Source organism: Hyla sarda, chromosome 1, assembly GCF_029499605.1.
Source record: "Hyla sarda isolate aHylSar1 chromosome 1, aHylSar1.hap1, whole genome shotgun sequence".
NCBI classification, from domain to species: domain Eukaryota; kingdom Metazoa; phylum Chordata; class Amphibia; order Anura; family Hylidae; genus Hyla; species Hyla sarda.
In genome coordinates, this window is record NC_079189.1 from 83,384,234 (window position 1) to 83,401,817 (window position 17,584).

A 17,584-nucleotide genomic window follows, 5' to 3' on the forward strand; every position below is an offset into this window, starting at 1 on the left:
GTGTTTATGTATAATATAAAGGGAACCCTAAGATAACACATCCTAGATCTGAATGAATGAACTAATTGTATGAAATACTTTTGTCTTTACATAGTTGAATGTGCTGACAACAAAATCCCACAAAAATTATCAATGGAAATCAAATTTATCATCCCATGGAGGTCTGGATATGGAGTCACACTCAAAATCAAAGTGGAAAACCACACTACAGGCTGATCCAGCTTTGGTGTAATGTCCTTAAAACAAGTCAAAATGAGGCTCAGTAGTGTGTGTGGCCTCCACGTGCCCGTATGACCTCCCTACAATGCCTGGGCATGCTCCTGATGAGGTGGCGGATGGTCTCCTGAGGGATGTCCTCCCAGACCTGGACTAAAGCATCCACCAACTCCTGGACAGTCTGTGGTGCAATGTGGCGTTGGTGGATGGAGCGAGACATGATGTCCCAGATGTGCTCAATCGGATTCAGGCCTGAGGAACTGGCGGGCCAGTCCATAGCATCAATGCCTTCCTCTTGCAGGAACTGCTGACATACTCCAGCCACATGAGGTCTAGCATTGTCTTGCATTAGGAGGAACCCAGGACCAACCACACCAGCATATGGTCTCACAAGGGGTCTTAGGATCGCATCTCGGTACCTAATGGCAGTCAGGCTACCTCTGGCAAGCATATGGAGGGCTGTGCGGCCCCCAAAGAAATGCCACCCCACACCATTACTGACCCACCGCCACACCGGTCATGCTGGAGGATGTTGCAGGCAGCAGACCGTTCTCCACGGCGTCTCCAGACTCTTTCACATCTGTCACATGTGCTCAGTGGGAACCTGCTTTCATCTGTGAAGAGCACAGGGCACCAGTGGCGAATTGGCCAATCTTGGTGGTCTCTGGCAAATGCCAAACGTCCTGCACGGTGTTGGGCTGTACGCACAACTCCCACCTGTGGATGTCGGTCCCTCATACTACCCTCATGGAGTCTGTTTCTGACATTTGAGTGGACACATGCACATTTGTGGCCTGCTGAAGGTCAATTTGCAGGGCTCTGGCAGTGCTCCTCCTTGCTCTAAGGCAGAGGTAGCGGTCCTGCTGCTGGGTTGTTCCCCTCCTTCGGCCTCCTCCATCTCTCCGAATGTACTGGCCTGTCTCCTGATAGCGCCTCCATGCTCTGGACACTACGCTGACAGACACAGCAAACCTTCTTGCCACAGCTCGCATTGATGTGCCATCCTGGATGAGCTGCTCTACCTGAGCCACTTGTGTGGGTTGTAGACTCCGTCTCATGCTACCACTAGAGTGGAAGCACCGCCAGGATTGAAAAGTGACCAAAACATCAGCCAGGAAGCACAGGAACTGAGAAGTGGTCTGTGGTCACCACCTACAGAACCATTCCTTTATTGGGGGGGGTGTTGCTAATTGCCTATAATTTCCACCTGTTGTCTGTTCCATTTGCACAACAGCATGTGAAATTGATTGTCAATCAGTGTTGCTTCCTGAGTGGACAGTGTGATTTCACAGAAGTGTGATTGACTTGGAGTTACATTGTGTTAAATGTTCCCTTTATCTATTTTTTTTAACAGTGTATAACAACCAGCTGTTGCAAAACTACAACTCCCAGCATGCCCGGACAGCCAACGGCTGTCCGGGCATGCTGGGAGTTGTGGTTTTGCAACAGCTGGAGGCACCCTGGTTGGGAAACACTGTATATACATATCTGTTTACTTTTAGCTGTACTGAGCATTGTGTTTTCTCAGCTCCCCTTTCTTTTTGGCAGCAGATATTGTTTTGCTCTTTCTGTCTCTATTTGATAAACAATAGAACTTCAAAGTCTTCAAGCAGAACTCTCCCTGGGTGACCTATATTCCACCAATAGAAGGAAATCCCCCCCCTCCCAGATGAATACCCAGAAGGATCCAAAGCAACAGTCTAATCACAGAGACCTAAAAGCAGCCTTTTCTATCAGTGCATTCAATCTTCCAGCCTGTAGGGGGTTAATAGAAACCAGGCTCCTCCCTGCATTGCATTCTGGGAGATGTAGTCTGGTCTTTGCAGAAATCCATTATGTATAAACACTAGAGAGAGGACTTTGTTTTTTTTTAGATATTTCCATCCCCAGACATCCCTCCTGACATATATAAAGTTGGGGTGGGGGAGGGGCTATGGCTTATAATACATTTGTGATAGGAGAACAATTAACATTATATTCAGCAGCTCTTAGAAGTGGCCTAACCAGCTCTGTGGGGTGTGACAGCTGCACATTGAATAGGCAGTGTTCTTCTTACTGGCGGGTATAGGCGGCACTGCTGTCTGCATGCTGTTACATTGTATCCAGCGCTTCCTCCTCCTGTGACGTCACTGCCGCCCGCCCCTCCATAGACTGTGCTGGGAGATCCCTGGATGGAGTTCCCTAGAACTGATCACATAGGGGAGATATGGAGCCTGGAGGATCAGCATCTCCCCAACCAGCAGAGACCCTGAAGCTTCTCACCCTGTCTCCTGGGCACAGCACTGGGCAGGTACCAAGGGGGCAGGGGAGGGTGATGTTTAACATCTGCAGGCAGTCCTCATGTGATGCCTCCCTGCCTGCTGCTAGTTTATCTCCACTCCTGTCCTACCTAGCTTCTACATCTACAACTGGGAGTGCTGGCACTTGTAGTTCTACAAGCTGCGCTTCTTGGCATTGCATAACTACATGTATTAATTACATCAATGTGCCCCAACCTGTGTTGCAAAACTACATCTCCCAGCATGCCCTGGAATTGTAGTTTGTTGTTGTGTGTGTTTTTTTTTTTTTTTACAACAGCTGGAGGGCCACAGGTTGGGAAACACTGTATTTTAGTTGTGATGTTGACTCTTCACCAGTTGTTGGGTGGGTAAGATGATACTTGTGGTTCCACAGCTGCTGGGGAGGCACCACTTGCCCATCCTGGACACTGTCTTAGTATAGATTTGTGGGGATTTCATGTAGCCCCTATGGAAGCTGGTCCTTGTACTTCAATGGTAGCTGGAGTTTTGGGTCACTGTAATATTCAGGTGGATATATAGGTTTTATCCCCCCAGCCTGGGGCTCTCCAGCTGTTACAGAATTACAACTCCTATCGTGCCCTGATAGTCTTTGGTTGTCGGGGCATGATGGGGGTTGTGTTTCTGCGTCATCTGAAGAGCTCTCAAGTGGAGAACATTGCCCTATGTCACTGATTTCCAACCAGAGAAAGAAAAAAGCATTAAGAAAAATTGGTATAGAGTTAAAAAAAATAAAAAAATTTATATCTCAACCAGGGTGCCTCCAGCTGTTGCAAACTACAACTCCCAGCATGCTGGGAGTTGGAGTTTTGTAACAGCTGGAGGCACCCTGGTTGGGTCACACTGTGTATCTACATATATGTTTACTCTTAGCTTACACAGCTGTACTGAGGGTTGTGTTTCTGCGTCATCTGAAGTGCTCTCAAGTGGAGAACATTACCCTGTCACTGATTTCCAACCAGAGAAAGGAAAAAGCATTAAGAAAAATTGGTATACAGTTAAAAAAATAATATATATATATATATATATATATATATATATATACACACCAAAATAGAAATGCTGCGGCACTCCAAAAAGTATAGTGAAAAAAGAGTTTATTGACCTGACATCAGAAGCGACGTTTCAGCTGCCCGATTGCAGCCTTTCTCAAGCTTCTGATGTCAGGTCAATAAACTCTTTTTTCACTATACTTTTTGGAGTGCCGCAGCATTTCTATTTTGGTGTGGATTTTTGTACATCCCTTCACCTGGGGTGTTTTTTCTGCTGGCACCCACTGCTCCGCATAATTTGGTTGAGCTGCTCCATTGTTTATATATATATATATATATATATATATATATATATATATATTCAACCAGGGTGCCTCCAGCTGTTGCAAACTACAACTCCCAGCATGCTGGGAGTTGTAGTTTTGCAACAGCTGGAGGCACCCTGGTTGCGAAACACTGTGGGGGAGATTTATCAAAGGATTTAGACTGGTTTTTCCTGTCTAAATTTGTCGCACAGAAAGTCGCAGTCTTAATATGTGCGACTTTTCTGCGACTTTTGCTCTTGAGGATTTTTAGAACATGATGCATTCTAGTCTATTTTAGACTGAAATGCATTGAAAAATGCATTGGTGCTGAATTTATCAAAAGTCACTTTTCAGCGACAAGTCGCATAGGCTGAAAGTATGCCGAAATATCAGACCATGTTGGAGCAGGTTTAAATACAGTCTAAAGCATAGATCCTGAAGTCTGTGCACAGAATTTATCAAGAGCCATGCGCCATTTGATAAATTAGGAGCACAATAGACCTGACTAACGCTCTGTAGTTTGGTCTATATTGATGGGGGACATAGACAACTTTGATAAATCTCCCCCTGTGTATCTACATATATGTTTACTTTTAGCTTACACAGCTGTACTGAGGGTTGTGTTTCTGCGTTATCTTATCATTATCCTATATCACTGATTTCCAATCAGGGTGCCTCCAACTGTTGCAAAACTGCCACTCCCATCATGCTCAGACGGCTTTCAGCTTTTTGTACATGCTGGGAGATGTAGTTTTGCAACAGCTGGAGGCACCCTGTTTGGGAAACGCTGCCCTATGTTTCCAGATTCATCTGTATTATCATGTCATTGATCTATTGGTAGTTCTCCATTGGGTGGAGAACCATAATATTGGAGTATGGTCAGCAGTTTACTATTCCTCTGCAGTTACAATCAGAAATAACAAATGGGGAGATATATTAAAACCTGTGGAGAGAAAAAGTGGAGTAGTTATCAGTAGCAACCAATCAAATAGCTTAAATTTTTTTTTTTTAATTAACACCTTAAAGACCAGGCCAATTTTATTTTTGCGCTTTCGTTTTTTCCTCGTCGCCTTCTAAAATCCCAAACTCTTTTATATTTCCATCTACAGACACATTTAAGGGCTTGTTTTTTGCGTGACCAATTGTACTTTGTAAGGAAACCTCTCATTTTACCATAAAATGTACGGCGAACCATTTGATAAATTAGGAGCACAATAGACCAGACTAATGCTCTGTAGTTTGGTCTATATTGATGGGGGACATAGACAACTTTGATAAATCTCCCCCTGTGTATCTACATATATGTTTACTTTTAGCTTACACAGCTGTACTGAGGGTTGTGTTTCTGCGTTATCTTATCATTATCCTATATCACTGATTTCCAATCAGGGTGCCTCCAACTGTTGCAAAACTGCCACTCCCATCATGCTCAGACGGCTTTCAGCTTTTTGTACATGCTGGGAGATGTAGTTTTGCAACAGCTGGAGGCACCCTGTTTGGGAAACGCTGCCCTATGTTTCCAGATTCATCTGTATTATCATGTCATTGATCTATTGGTAGTTCTCCATTGGGTGGAGAACCATAATATTGGAGTATGGTCAGCAGTTTACTATTCCTCTGCAGTTACAATCAGAAATAACAAATGGGGAGATATATTAAAACCTGTGGAGAGAAAAAGTGGAGTAGTTATCAGTAGCAACCAATCAAATAGCTTAAATTTTTTTTTTTTAATTAACACCTTAAAGACCAGGCCAATTTTATTTTTGCGCTTTCGTTTTTTCCTCGTCGCCTTCTAAAATCCCAAACTCTTTTATATTTCCATCTACAGACACATTTAAGGGCTTGTTTTTTGCGTGACCAATTGTACTTTGTAAGGAAACCTCTCATTTTACCATAAAATGTACGGCGAACCATTTGATAAATTAGGAGCACAATAGACCAGACTAATGCTCTGTAGTTTGGTCTATATTGATGGGGGACATAGACAACTTTGATAAATCTCCCCCTGTGTATCTACATATATGTTTACTTTTAGCTTACACAGCTGTACTGAGGGTTGTGTTTCTGCGTTATCTTATCATTATCCTATATCACTGATTTCCAATCAGGGTGCCTCCAACTGTTGCAAAACTGCCACTCCCATCATGCTCAGACGGCTTTCAGCTTTTTGTACATGCTGGGAGATGTAGTTTTGCAACAGCTGGAGGCACCCTGTTTGGGAAACGCTGCCCTATGTTTCCAGATTCATCTGTATTATCATGTCATTGATCTATTGGTAGTTCTCCATTGGGTGGAGAACCATAATATTGGAGTATGGTCAGCAGTTTACTATTCCTCTGCAGTTACAATCAGAAATAACAAATGGGGAGATATATTAAAACCTGTGGAGAGAAAAAGTGGAGTAGTTATCAGTAGCAACCAATCAAATAGCTTAAATTTTTTTTTTTTAATTAACACCTTAAAGACCAGGCCAATTTTATTTTTGCGCTTTCGTTTTTTCCTCGTCGCCTTCTAAAATCCCAAACTCTTTTATATTTCCATCTACAGACACATTTAAGGGCTTGTTTTTTGCGTGACCAATTGTACTTTGTAAGGAAACCTCTCATTTTACCATAAAATGTACGGCGAACCCAAAAAATAATTTTTTTAGGCAGGAAATTTAAATGAAAACCACAATTTTGCACATTTTTGGTGGATTTCGTTTTCACACTGTTTAGTTTTCACACATTTTATGGTAAAAATGATAGGTGTTCTTTATTCTGTGGGTCAATACGATTAAAATGATACCCATGGCTAGATACTTTTATATTTTTATACCGTTAAAAAAAAATTGATAACTTTTTTTTACAGTAATCTAAAATCGCCCTATTTTGACCACCTATAACTTTTTCATTTTTCCGTATATATAGGGCGGTATAAGGGCTCGATCTTACATTTGCATATATAAAACTTTTAGATGCTTTTTTTGTAAAAAAAAAAAAAAAAAAAAAAAAAATTGGGAATAAATGTGACTAAAAAGCAGCATTTTTGGAATTTTTTTTTATTTTTTACGTTTACACCGTTCACTGTATGGGATCATTAACATTGTATTTTGATAATTTGGACAATTACACACGCTGCGATACCAAATATTTATAAACATATTTTCATTTTTATTGGGGGGAGGAGATTTTTCACTTTTTTTTTACTTTTTATTCTTACATTTTTCAACTTTGCTATCTATAGCAATCATTTGATTGCTAATACTGTTCAGTGCAATGCATAGGACATAGCACTGATCAGTATTATCGATCTCCGACTAGAGCAGGAGATGCCGGGAGACGGACGGAGGCAGGTGAGGGGACCTCCGTCCGCCATTACAGATGATCGAATTCCCGCGGCAGTGCTGCGGGCGATCCGATCATCTATTTTAACATGCGCACTGCCGCAGATGCCGTGATCTGCACTGATGACTGCATCTGAGGGGTTAATGGCGGACATCCGCGCGATCGGGAATGTCAGCCATTACTGGCTAGGAGCCGGAACCTGCCGTGTATGACGCGAGCACCGCTCCGATGCTCACGGTCATACACAGGATGTAAATGTACGTCTTGGTGCCCTTAGTACCGCCGCACCTGGACGTACATTTATGTCCTTGGTCGTTAAGGGGTTAAAGAAGCAATCTGGTTGCTATGGACAACTGCTCAACTTTTCTCTGCACAATTTTTGATAATTCTCCCAAAAAGTGTTTAATAAATATATGAGGTTTTGTAGGGCCTGGGTATGCTGGTATCTGTAGTTCCATAACTGTATAAAAGTGTGAGCACAGATTAAGCAGTGACTTGTCCGGTTGTGATTGTAAAAACCTGCTGTGTAGATAATAGTACATGTAGTTTCTTAGTCAGTTGGGACACAGTTGTATTCAGAAGGGCCCTGATGTACTGTTAGACTAGGTTCACACTATGGACTTTCTGACCAGAATTCGGCTTAGGAATTTTGCTCGGAAATTGCACTGGCGGCAGAATCCTCTCCGCAGACATTGCCATCTAAAGGGGATGCTTTGTCTGCACACTTGGAATCTCCATCCGAAATATGAAGCCAGCCTTAGGCTCTGTTTACACTGGCAGATATGTCAACAATGTTTTGTTCCATTATTGCTTTTAGTTGACCAGTTGCCCTTAGCAACCAATGAGATTGCTTCTGAGAAAAATAAAATAAGCAATCTGGTTGCTATGGGCAACTGCTCCAGTTTTTCTCTGCACAGATTTTGATAATTCCCCCTCCTCCCCAGTGTTTTTTTTGTTGTCATTTTGACTTTCGATAATTGTGAAGAATAAGTTCTAAAAGACCTTAGAGACAACTATTAAACATTACTGTCCTTAAAAATAACTTTTTATATGTTTCCCAGGCATGTCAGTAGTTGTTATATGGAAGTAAATTGCAGGTATGCAGCAATCACCACATTAGTAGTACTTCTTTATTTTAGGAAGCTATGGTGGTGCAATGGTGGGGTAAGATAATGAGAGGAAGGTGCGGGGGTGACTGACAGACAACGATCCTTTCTCGCTCCAAAGTGTTTCTTTGGATTGGGAACTGTCGTCACTCCTGCACCTTCCTCTCATTGGCTTTCCTGCAGTTGTACCACCCGATAGCGTCTTAAAATAAAAGAATAAGAAGTACTACTAGCATGGTAAGTGCCCCATACCTTTCATCCATTTCTATATATTCGTACCGGGAGATTTTTTTTGAGCACCACACACGTAGTAAGATGGAAGTGGGCAACCAAACAGTTTTACATTTCAGGCAGATTGATAAATCTGGGCCACTGTCTTTGTCCTGAGGCAAACCCTTCCCTGGTATATATCTTGGTTGGTCTCAGGGCTAAGACCCAGTGCGATCATGACTCTTGACATGTCTGGGCAACATGTCAAAAGTTGTTGTAAATGGGCACTGTCAGATACAAAAACTTTTTGTATGTTGTACATCTTGGCAAAACATTAAGCATTCTAATATACTTCATAAGGAAATGTTATTTCCTTTTTATAGAAATCATGGCTTATAAAATCATGGCTTTGTCCAAGCAGAAGCCCAGCATGGACAAAGTCCAGAAAGTGAGGATGAGTTAGCACTCCTCTGTGCTCTCTCCTGTCTGATAGGACTCCTCTGTGCTCTCTCCTGTCTGATAGGACTCCTCTGTGCTCTCTCCTGTCTGATAGCATTCCTCTGTGCTCTCTCCTGTCTGATAGCATTCCTCTGTGCTCTCTCCTGTCTGATAGCATTCCTCTGTGCTCTCTCCTGTCTGATAGCATTCCTCTGTGCTCTCTCCTGTCTGATAGGACTCCTCTGTGCTCTCTCCTGTCTGATAGGACTCCTCTGTGCTCTCTCCTGTCTGATAGCATTCCTCTGTGCTCTCTCCTGTCTGATAGCATTCCTCTGTGCTCTCTCCTGTCTGATAGCATTCCTCTGTGCTCTCTCCTGTCTGATAGGACTCCTCTGTGCTCTCTCCTGTCTGATAGGACTCCTCTGTGCTCTCTCCTGTCTGATAGGACTCCTCTGTGCTCTCTCCTGTCTGATAGGACTCCTCTGTGCTCTATCCTGTCTGATAGGACTCCTCTGTGCTCTCTCCTGTCTGATAGGACTCCTCTGTGCTCTATCCTGTCTGATAGGGCTCCTCTGTGCTCTCTCTTTTCTGATAGTGCTCTCTCTTTTCTGATAGTGCTCCTCTGTGCTCTCTCTTGTCTGATAGTGCTCCTCTGTGCTCTCTCTTGTCTGATAGTGCTCCTCTGTGCTCTCTCTTGTCTGATAGTGCTCCTCTGTGCTCTCTCTTGTCTGATAGTGCTCCTCTGTCCTCTCTCTTGTCTGATAGTGCTCCTCTGTGCTCTCTCTTGTCTGATAGTGCTCCTCTGTGCTCTCTCTTGTCTGATAGTGCTCCTCTGTGCTCTCTCTTGTCTGATAGGACTCCTCTGTGCTCTATCCTGTCTGATAGGACTCCTCTGTGCTCTCTCCTGTCTGATAGGACTCCTCTGTGCTCTATCCTGTCTGATAGGGCTCCTCTGTGCTCTCTCTTTTCTGATAGGACTCCTCTGTGCTCTATCCTGTCTGATAGGACTCCTCTGTGCTCTCTCCTGTCTGATAGGACTCCTCTGTGCTCTATCCTGTCTGATAGGGCTCCTCTATGCTCTCTCTTTTCTGATAGTGCTCTCTCTTTTCTGATAGTGCTCCTCTGTGCTCTCTCTTGTCTGATAGTGCTCCTCTGTGCTCTCTCTTGTCTGATAGTGCTCCTCTGTGCTCTCTCTTGTCTGATAGTGCTCCTCTGTGCTCTCTCTTGTCTGATAGTGCTCCTCTGTGCTCTCTCTTGTCTGATAGTGCTCCTCTGTGCTCTCTTGTCTGATAGTGCTCCTCTGTGCTCTCTCTTGTCTGATAGTGCTCCTCTGTGCTCTCTCTTGTCTGATAGGACTCCTCTGTGCTCTATCCTGTCTGATAGGACTCCTCTGTGCTCTCTCCTGTCTGATAGGACTCCTCTGTGCTCTATCCTGTCTGATAGGGCTCCTCTGTGCTCTCTCTTTTCTGATAGGACTCCTCTGTGCTCTATCCTGTCTGATAGGACTCCTCTGTGCTCTCTCCTGTCTGATAGGACTCCTCTGTGCTCTATCCTGTCTGATAGGGCTCCTCTGTGCTCTCTCTTTTCTGATAATGCTCTCTCTTTTCTGATAGTGCTCCTCTGTGCTCTCTCTTGTCTGATAGTGCTCCTCTGTGCTCTCTCTTGTCTGATAGTGCTCCTCTGTGCTCTCTCTTGTCTGATAGTGCTCCTCTGTGCTCTCTCTTGTCTGATAGTGCTCCTCTGTGCTCTCTCTTGTCTGATAGTGCTCCTCTGTGCTCTCTCTTGTCTGATAGTGCTCCTCTGTGCTCTCTCTTGTCTGATAGTGCTCCTCTGTGCTCTCTCTTGTCTGATAGGGCTCCTCTGTGCTCTCTCTTGTCTGATAGGGCTCCTCTGTGCTCTCTCTTGTCTGATAGGGCTCCTCTGTGCTCTCTCTTGTCTGATAGGGCTCCTCTGTGCTCTCTCTTGTCTGATAGGGCTCCTCTGTGCTCTCTCTTGTCTGATAGGGCTCCTCTGTGCTCTCTCTTGTCTGATAGGGCTCCTCTGTGCTCTCTCTTGTCTGATAGGGCTCCTCTGTGCTCTCTCTTGTCTGATAGGGCTCCTCTGTGCTCTCTCCTGTCTGATAGGGCTCCTCTGTGCTCTCTCCTGTCTGATAGGGCTCCTCTGTGCTCTCTCCTGTCTGATAGGGCTCCTCTGTGCTCTCTCCTGTCTGATAGGGCTCCTCTGTGCTCTCTCCTGTCTGATAGGGCTCCTCTGTGCTCTCTCCTGTCTGATAGGGCTCCTCTGTGCTCTCTCCTGTCTGATAGGGCTCCTCTGTGCTCTCTCCTGTCTGATAGGGCTCCTCTGCGCTCTCTCCTGTCTGATAGGGCTCCTCTGCGCTCTCTCCTGCCTGATAGGGCTCCCCTGTGCTCTCTCCTGCCTGATAGGGCTCCCCTGTGCTCTCTCCTGTCTGATAGGGCTCCCATGTGCTCTCTCCTGTCTGATAGGGCTCCCCTGTGCTCTCTCCTGTCTGATAGGGCTCCCCTGTGCTCTCTCCTGTCTGATAGGGCTCCCCTGTGCTCTCTCCTGTCTGATAGGGCTCCCCTGTGCTCTCTCCTGTCTGATAGGGCTCCCCTGTGCTCTCTCCTGTCTGATAGGGCTCCTCTGTGCTCTCTCCTGTCTGATGGCGCTCCTCTGTGCTCTCTCCTGTCTGATGGCGCTCCTCTGTGCTCTCTCCTGTCCTATGTGCCAAATGTCTGCATGAAAAACAGGTGTGGACATTTTGCACATTTGACTAACCGGCAGATGCTAGGACCGTTTTGAAATGCCCCATCTCATACTCCACAGAAAGAATAAACTCTACTATTCTTTCTGCGGATTCCAGAATCTAAATTTAGGTGCCAGAAACAACTGGCACGGAAGTTCTGCCATGTAAACCGTGCCGCAGAATCCCATTGAAATTAATGGGACTCTACGGCAGCAGAATGTCCGTTCTGAAAATTCTGTGCGAACATTCCGTACAAGTTCTGCCTGTGTAAACCCAGCCTAAGAGTACATTCGCACACTCATAACTAGCAGCGGCTTACCTACCATTCATTTTGAATGGGTCCACTGGCAGTCTGCAAACCTGCCACTATTGCGGACTGTCCGCAGACCCATACAAGTAAATGATAGCGTAACTCCCAGTTTATTTCCCAGAATAGGTTTTAAAGGGCACTCCACTGGAAAACATTTTTTTTATTTTTATAAACAGCTGATGAAAGTTAAACAGATTTGTAAATTACTTCTAATAAAAAATCTTAATCCTTCTAGTACCTCTAAGCTTCTGTATGCTCCACAGGAAGTTGTTTCTTTTTGAATTTTCTCTGGTCAGTTCCTAAAATGGACAGAGGTGTCAGCAGAGAGCACTGTGGTCAGACAGAAAGGAAATTCAAAAAGAAAAAAACTTCCTATGGAGCATACAGAACCAGTTGATACTGGCTGGTAGTGCGGGGGACGCTGATCAGTTTGATGCTTATTGTGCCCAGATCCGCCAGGCCGTTCGGCCCTAATCTTCTATTTTCAGGATATGCTAATGAGGTGCACACTGGCACTCTGACATCAGTGCTGGGCCTCAGCACCACCCAGCTCATCAATATTCCTCCCCTCCCTTCACCTCTCCCACTTCTCCTTATTAAACTGATCAGTGCCCCCCGCACTACCAGCCAGTACCGCTGGTTAGTGCGGGGGGAGAAAGTGGACAGTTTTCCTTTTTAAAAGGTAGATTTCCCTTAAGTCATCTTCTGATGTATTACTGTGCCCTGAAACCCCCATCAATTGCTAGAACAATAAGCCAATAGTGCTCTTTAAGTAAGTATATTGTCTAGATTTTTATTTATTAATTTTTTTGCTGGTTGAGATGTTTTTTGCTTTTTTTTGTTTTGTTTTTTCTAATCTGTTTCTATTTTCTGATTTGTAATTTTTCCATTTTGCCTGGGCTGTCAGCTTAGTTTTAGGCCTAGTGTCCAAAATGGAAACTGCAAGATCTAAGGATTATTGTACAATATAGATAATAAAATAGAAAATTATAAGAAGCATCACCAGAAATTCGTAAAAAATAAAAATAAAAATAGTTAACATAAAAACTTGATTAAAACAATAGGCCATTTTCTAATGAGAAATTCCTTTTCAGTGCAGAGTCCCTTATTATTCCACCTTAAAGAGAAGAAAATTGAGAGGAGAATTTATCTAAACAAAACCATTAAAACCATTGACAATGTTACTCATCTACAGTTATCTCCAAACCAATATGTGTTTGTTATATTCATTCACAATGTGTTTGTTATATTCATTTTTTTTTTTAAAGAAATTGTTGATATGATGGCAAATGATTTCACACGATTTTTGTTCAGGTCTGAAATCGTGGTCAACCCCAATTTCAGACCCGAACAAAAATCGTGTGAAATCGGATGCGGATCAAATCGGATGTGTGTAATGGATCCGATTTTTTTAATGGAGGTCAATGGATCCGACTTTACGATTTCATACGATTTTACGTTATAAAAATCGTGTACTCAGGTCGGATGGTGAAATTGGAGAAATCGTGATGTGAATTCAGCCTAAGAGTTTGTCCACCCTGCAGACATTTCCTGGCGGAATTCTGTTGCGGAAATCCATTTGTAGCAGAGTGCCATTGTTTTCAAAAGGATTCTGCTGCTCTGTTCAGACTTGGAATCACTGCAGCGGAATTCCTATGGGAGAAGGTATGTCCGCCTAAAGAATGAACATGTTCATTATACGGGCAGAATCCAGCCAGACTGCATTTCCATCTACAGAGACGGTGCACGTCCACGTGGTCCTACCAGCAAAGCACTCTGCGGCATCTGCTGCAAGCAGAATTCAGACAGCAGAATTCCGCTGCCTTAATGACCCCAGTGTGGATGAGCCCAAAGGGCCCATTCACACAGCAGAATTTCCAATCTGAATTTCCTCTACTCCTTCATGCAAAAACCAGGGAACACAAGTAATTTGAAGCAGATTTAAGCAGAATTTCCATGTTGAAACCCTGCATGGAATCCTCGTGGAATCAAAGGTCCCTACAAGGATTATTGACATGTCAATTCTTAATTCAGAAAATAATCCTCATCAATAGGGCTTTGATTCCACTAAGATTCCAAGCAGAATTTCCACATGAAAATTCTGCTTGGGGGGTACATTCACACGTGCCTATTTTGTGGCATATTTTGCTGCAGATTTTCTGATTACCTCACTGATTACACAACTCTGTTCTTTAACCAGCGATCATTCATTGCTCTGTAAATCGTGGTAAATGATACCTTTGTGAGGAGAAGTCCCTACGTAGTCCTCAAACGCATTGGGAGATACATCACTAGCAGGGTCTCGCAACTAACCCCTACAAAAAGCAAGGACCTGTGAGACCTGGAGAAAGTGTGATGAAGGGAGAAAAAAATGAGAAGGCATCTCCGTTGGTGTCAACCATCTCTAATTAGCATGAAACAACTGACTTGCAACTTGCGCTCACTTATCTTTCCACTCATATTTTCCCAGTCTTGAGTAAAATCTAAATAAAGGAGTTAGAGATGAGCGAACTTACAGTAAATTCGATTTGTCACGAACTTCATGGCTCGGCAGTTGATGACTTTTCTTGCATAAATTAGTTCAGCTTTCAGGTGCTCCCGTGGGCTGGAAAAGGTGGATACAGTCCTAGTAGACTCTTTCCTAGGAATGTATCCACCTTTTCCAGCCCACCGGAGCACCTGAAGGCTGAACTAATTTATGCAGGATAAGTCATCAACTGCCGAGCCGTGAAGTTTGTGACGAATCAAATTTACTGTAAGTTCGCTCATCTCTAAAAGGTGTCTTAGAGGCAACAGGAATGGTAATTGGTAAGGCTTTCTAGTCTCCCTTCAGGACATGACTAGGTTGCTAACAGTCGCAGAAAATTTAAGATGTGTTGGCAACAAATCCAATTTAGATAAGATGAAGACCAGCTCACCCCGCCTCGGACAGCAGAGCACGGATCCAGGTGCTGGACGGCACTAGCTAATCAGAAGAACAAAGAGAGATGGATCCAGCTCGTGCAGATAAAAAGATTTTAATCCATAAGACAAGGAGGATACAAGTAACGCGTTTCACGCGCTGAATGCGCTCATTTTAGCATGGAGACAAACCACTAGACCCCAAGGTGCAACAAAAACTATACAATATCAGAAAACGAAAGAAATAGTATAAACCACTATATGGTCCAAGGAGAACAAGCGAGCTCGCTCTCACCACTGTGATATAAACTTCTCTTTTTTTCAAATACGTGAGAATGCCCTAACCTCCACTCTCCCAGCAGTGCTAATAGATACGGTAGTCTGAAAATGGGAACATAATTTGAACATGCACAAGTGGAGGTTTCAGCAATGACAAATAAAACAAACTGAAAACATCAGGAACTCTAAGACAGGTAAACTGTCCATCAGGGTGATAGAGGGGTAGAACTGCAATGTACTGTACTGTAATACATTGGAAACAGCTTTTTCACGGTGCGCGCAGACACAATAAAAGGCCCTCCTCTAATCAGCAACCTCTGCTGAATAATCTTTAAAATACAGGATAGGATGGTAGTGTTGATTGTGGCATTGAAATGCCCAAAGCATTGCCATCTTGTTCCTAGAATGCAAAAGTTTAAACCTCCCCAGCCAATGTCCCACTGGGTCTGTCTTCCAGATAAATGGCCCACGGCTTCAGGAGCCATTTGGTAGGCATGTTTAGTCCAAGAATAGTGATTCAAGTTCAGAGCCTCCAAAATCTCTCACAGACTGCGAAGAGATCAGAGGATTGGACTGACTCTGGCGGGCCCAAAATTCTCAAATTGTTGTGATTTGTGCATTTTTGCATGTGATCTATCTTGTTCCACAAATGCTCATTTTTTTGGTGACATAGTCACTAATTTCTAGTGTGATGAGGGCAGATGGAATTACCCTAGGGGCAGATAGCATTAACACCTTGTGTCCGTGACGCCAGGGCGTGTTTTATCCTCTACACCATCCGAAGGTATACCTTCTGGATCCTGGGCTAGGCGGCAAATAATGACTCTGACACCAAGTTATGGAACAACGGCAGCTTTACTGAGTCGGACAGATCTATACAGATAGCTAGGAACACGGAGGTGACCAGTGACTTCAGAGACCTCAGGGCTTGCTGGGACTTATGGTGGACTGGGACAATTTGATGCAGGCCACACTGACTTGAGACAGGTTGACTTGGACTGACTTGACTGAGACTGACTATAAGGGTACAGGGGGTGCAACTCCTGTACTAGGCGGATGTCTTCACTGACCGCTGCAGCTCCCATAGCCTGGCATTCTAAGACTTTTGTAATAATGTAGGAAACTCTGCATATCACATCCGCGCCAAAACCGTAAGTTACATGTGCCATTTTGATGCAGTTGTTTAAAGCATTGTTTTGATGCCAAAGCCAGTAGTGAACAGTAAAGATGGGATAATTTTATAATAAATATTGTAATACTATCATGTCGTTTTTTTTTATTTATTATTTTTTTTATATTTGGCTTATAAAAAGCATAAAAACTGCTTTGACTTAAATGGGCACTGTCACCAACTTTATTTTTTGATATGTTGTAGTACTTATGTACTACAACATATCTCTAATATACTTTTATTTTATTTTTTTCATTAAAAAGGTTTAATTTACATTTAAAAACCGGCTACTGAAAAAGGACTGATTTTGGAGTGGCAATCAGTCCTTTTTCAGTTAGGCTGCACTCGCTCCCTGCCTGTCAATCAGACAGGTAGGAGCGAGCGCATTGGCTCCCCGGCCACTAGCTGGGAGGCCACTCCTCCCGCACATCGCCGCCGCCTCATTGCTGCTGCTGTCCCTGCAAGCCCGCTACCGGACTCTGCAGTAACTGCAAGTGTAATGAGGGAACTGGGTATGCGGGGCGGGGGGGGGGGGGGGAAGGAGAGAACGGGCTAGTGCCGTAGTGGGGGGGGGGAACGGGCTAGCAAAAAAAAAATATTGGATGGTGGGGGCTACCCGTTAAGGATCCTTAAAGGGGTACTCTGCCCCTATGCATCTTTATCTCCATGTAATAGACATGAATGGAGGGGGCGTTGCGTGAGGAGGGGAAGTGGTGGTGTGACTGTGAAGCCAGAGCTCTAGACCAGGCAGGTGTTGTCCTGAAGGGTAGGGGCTAGTCTCAGGTTTACACCAAGACAAGCAGGATCTAAGAATGACGTTTTCCTCTCACTCCCTGCATGTAAGTGACAGCTGAAAGAGGGGAAACTGCTGTATATAGCTAATAAATGATATTTGGACAAATACATAGGTTGGTGAGAGGGAAAGGATGAGCTATGGGTTGTGTTCCCTGGAGTACCCCTTTAAGCATTTGTGTTAGTGTATGGGATACAAAAAAAAAATCATACTGCCTTGTATAAAAGAGAAATCCTAGCATGATCTAAAAAAATTAAATAAATTAAGACCTGCCTATTTCACTAATACGACTGTGCATAATTTACTGTGAAAACTAATCGATATGGAGTATAATTCAAACTTTGTACTGAAGCTTTTATCCTTAGCAAGAACATTGGCAAAATACATAATAACTAGACAAATGTTTAGTGCACATGTTGATTTTTTTTTTTTTCCACAGTTTCTTCCGGTTTTGAAACATTTGTGGTGTATGGCCTTGTGTAAGATTTACCAGCAGC

At 43.8% G+C, this 17,584-nt stretch overlaps 1 protein-coding gene across 2 annotated transcripts in view; it reads left to right on the forward strand.

Annotated features, from left to right (window-relative positions):
- The first annotated feature begins 2,353 nt into the window (after positions 1-2,353).
- The window catches only part of KLHL5 (kelch like family member 5), an 89,274-nt gene continuing 74,043 nt past the window's right edge, over positions 2,354-17,584 (forward strand). Inside the window, exon 1 of one of the 2 annotated variants that reach the window (XM_056556826.1) lies at positions 2,354-2,506. The gene's annotated coding sequence lies outside the window, so the exon portion shown is untranslated. The remainder of the gene's footprint in view (positions 2,507-17,584) is intronic. The other variant, XM_056556836.1, reaches the window with a different exon arrangement.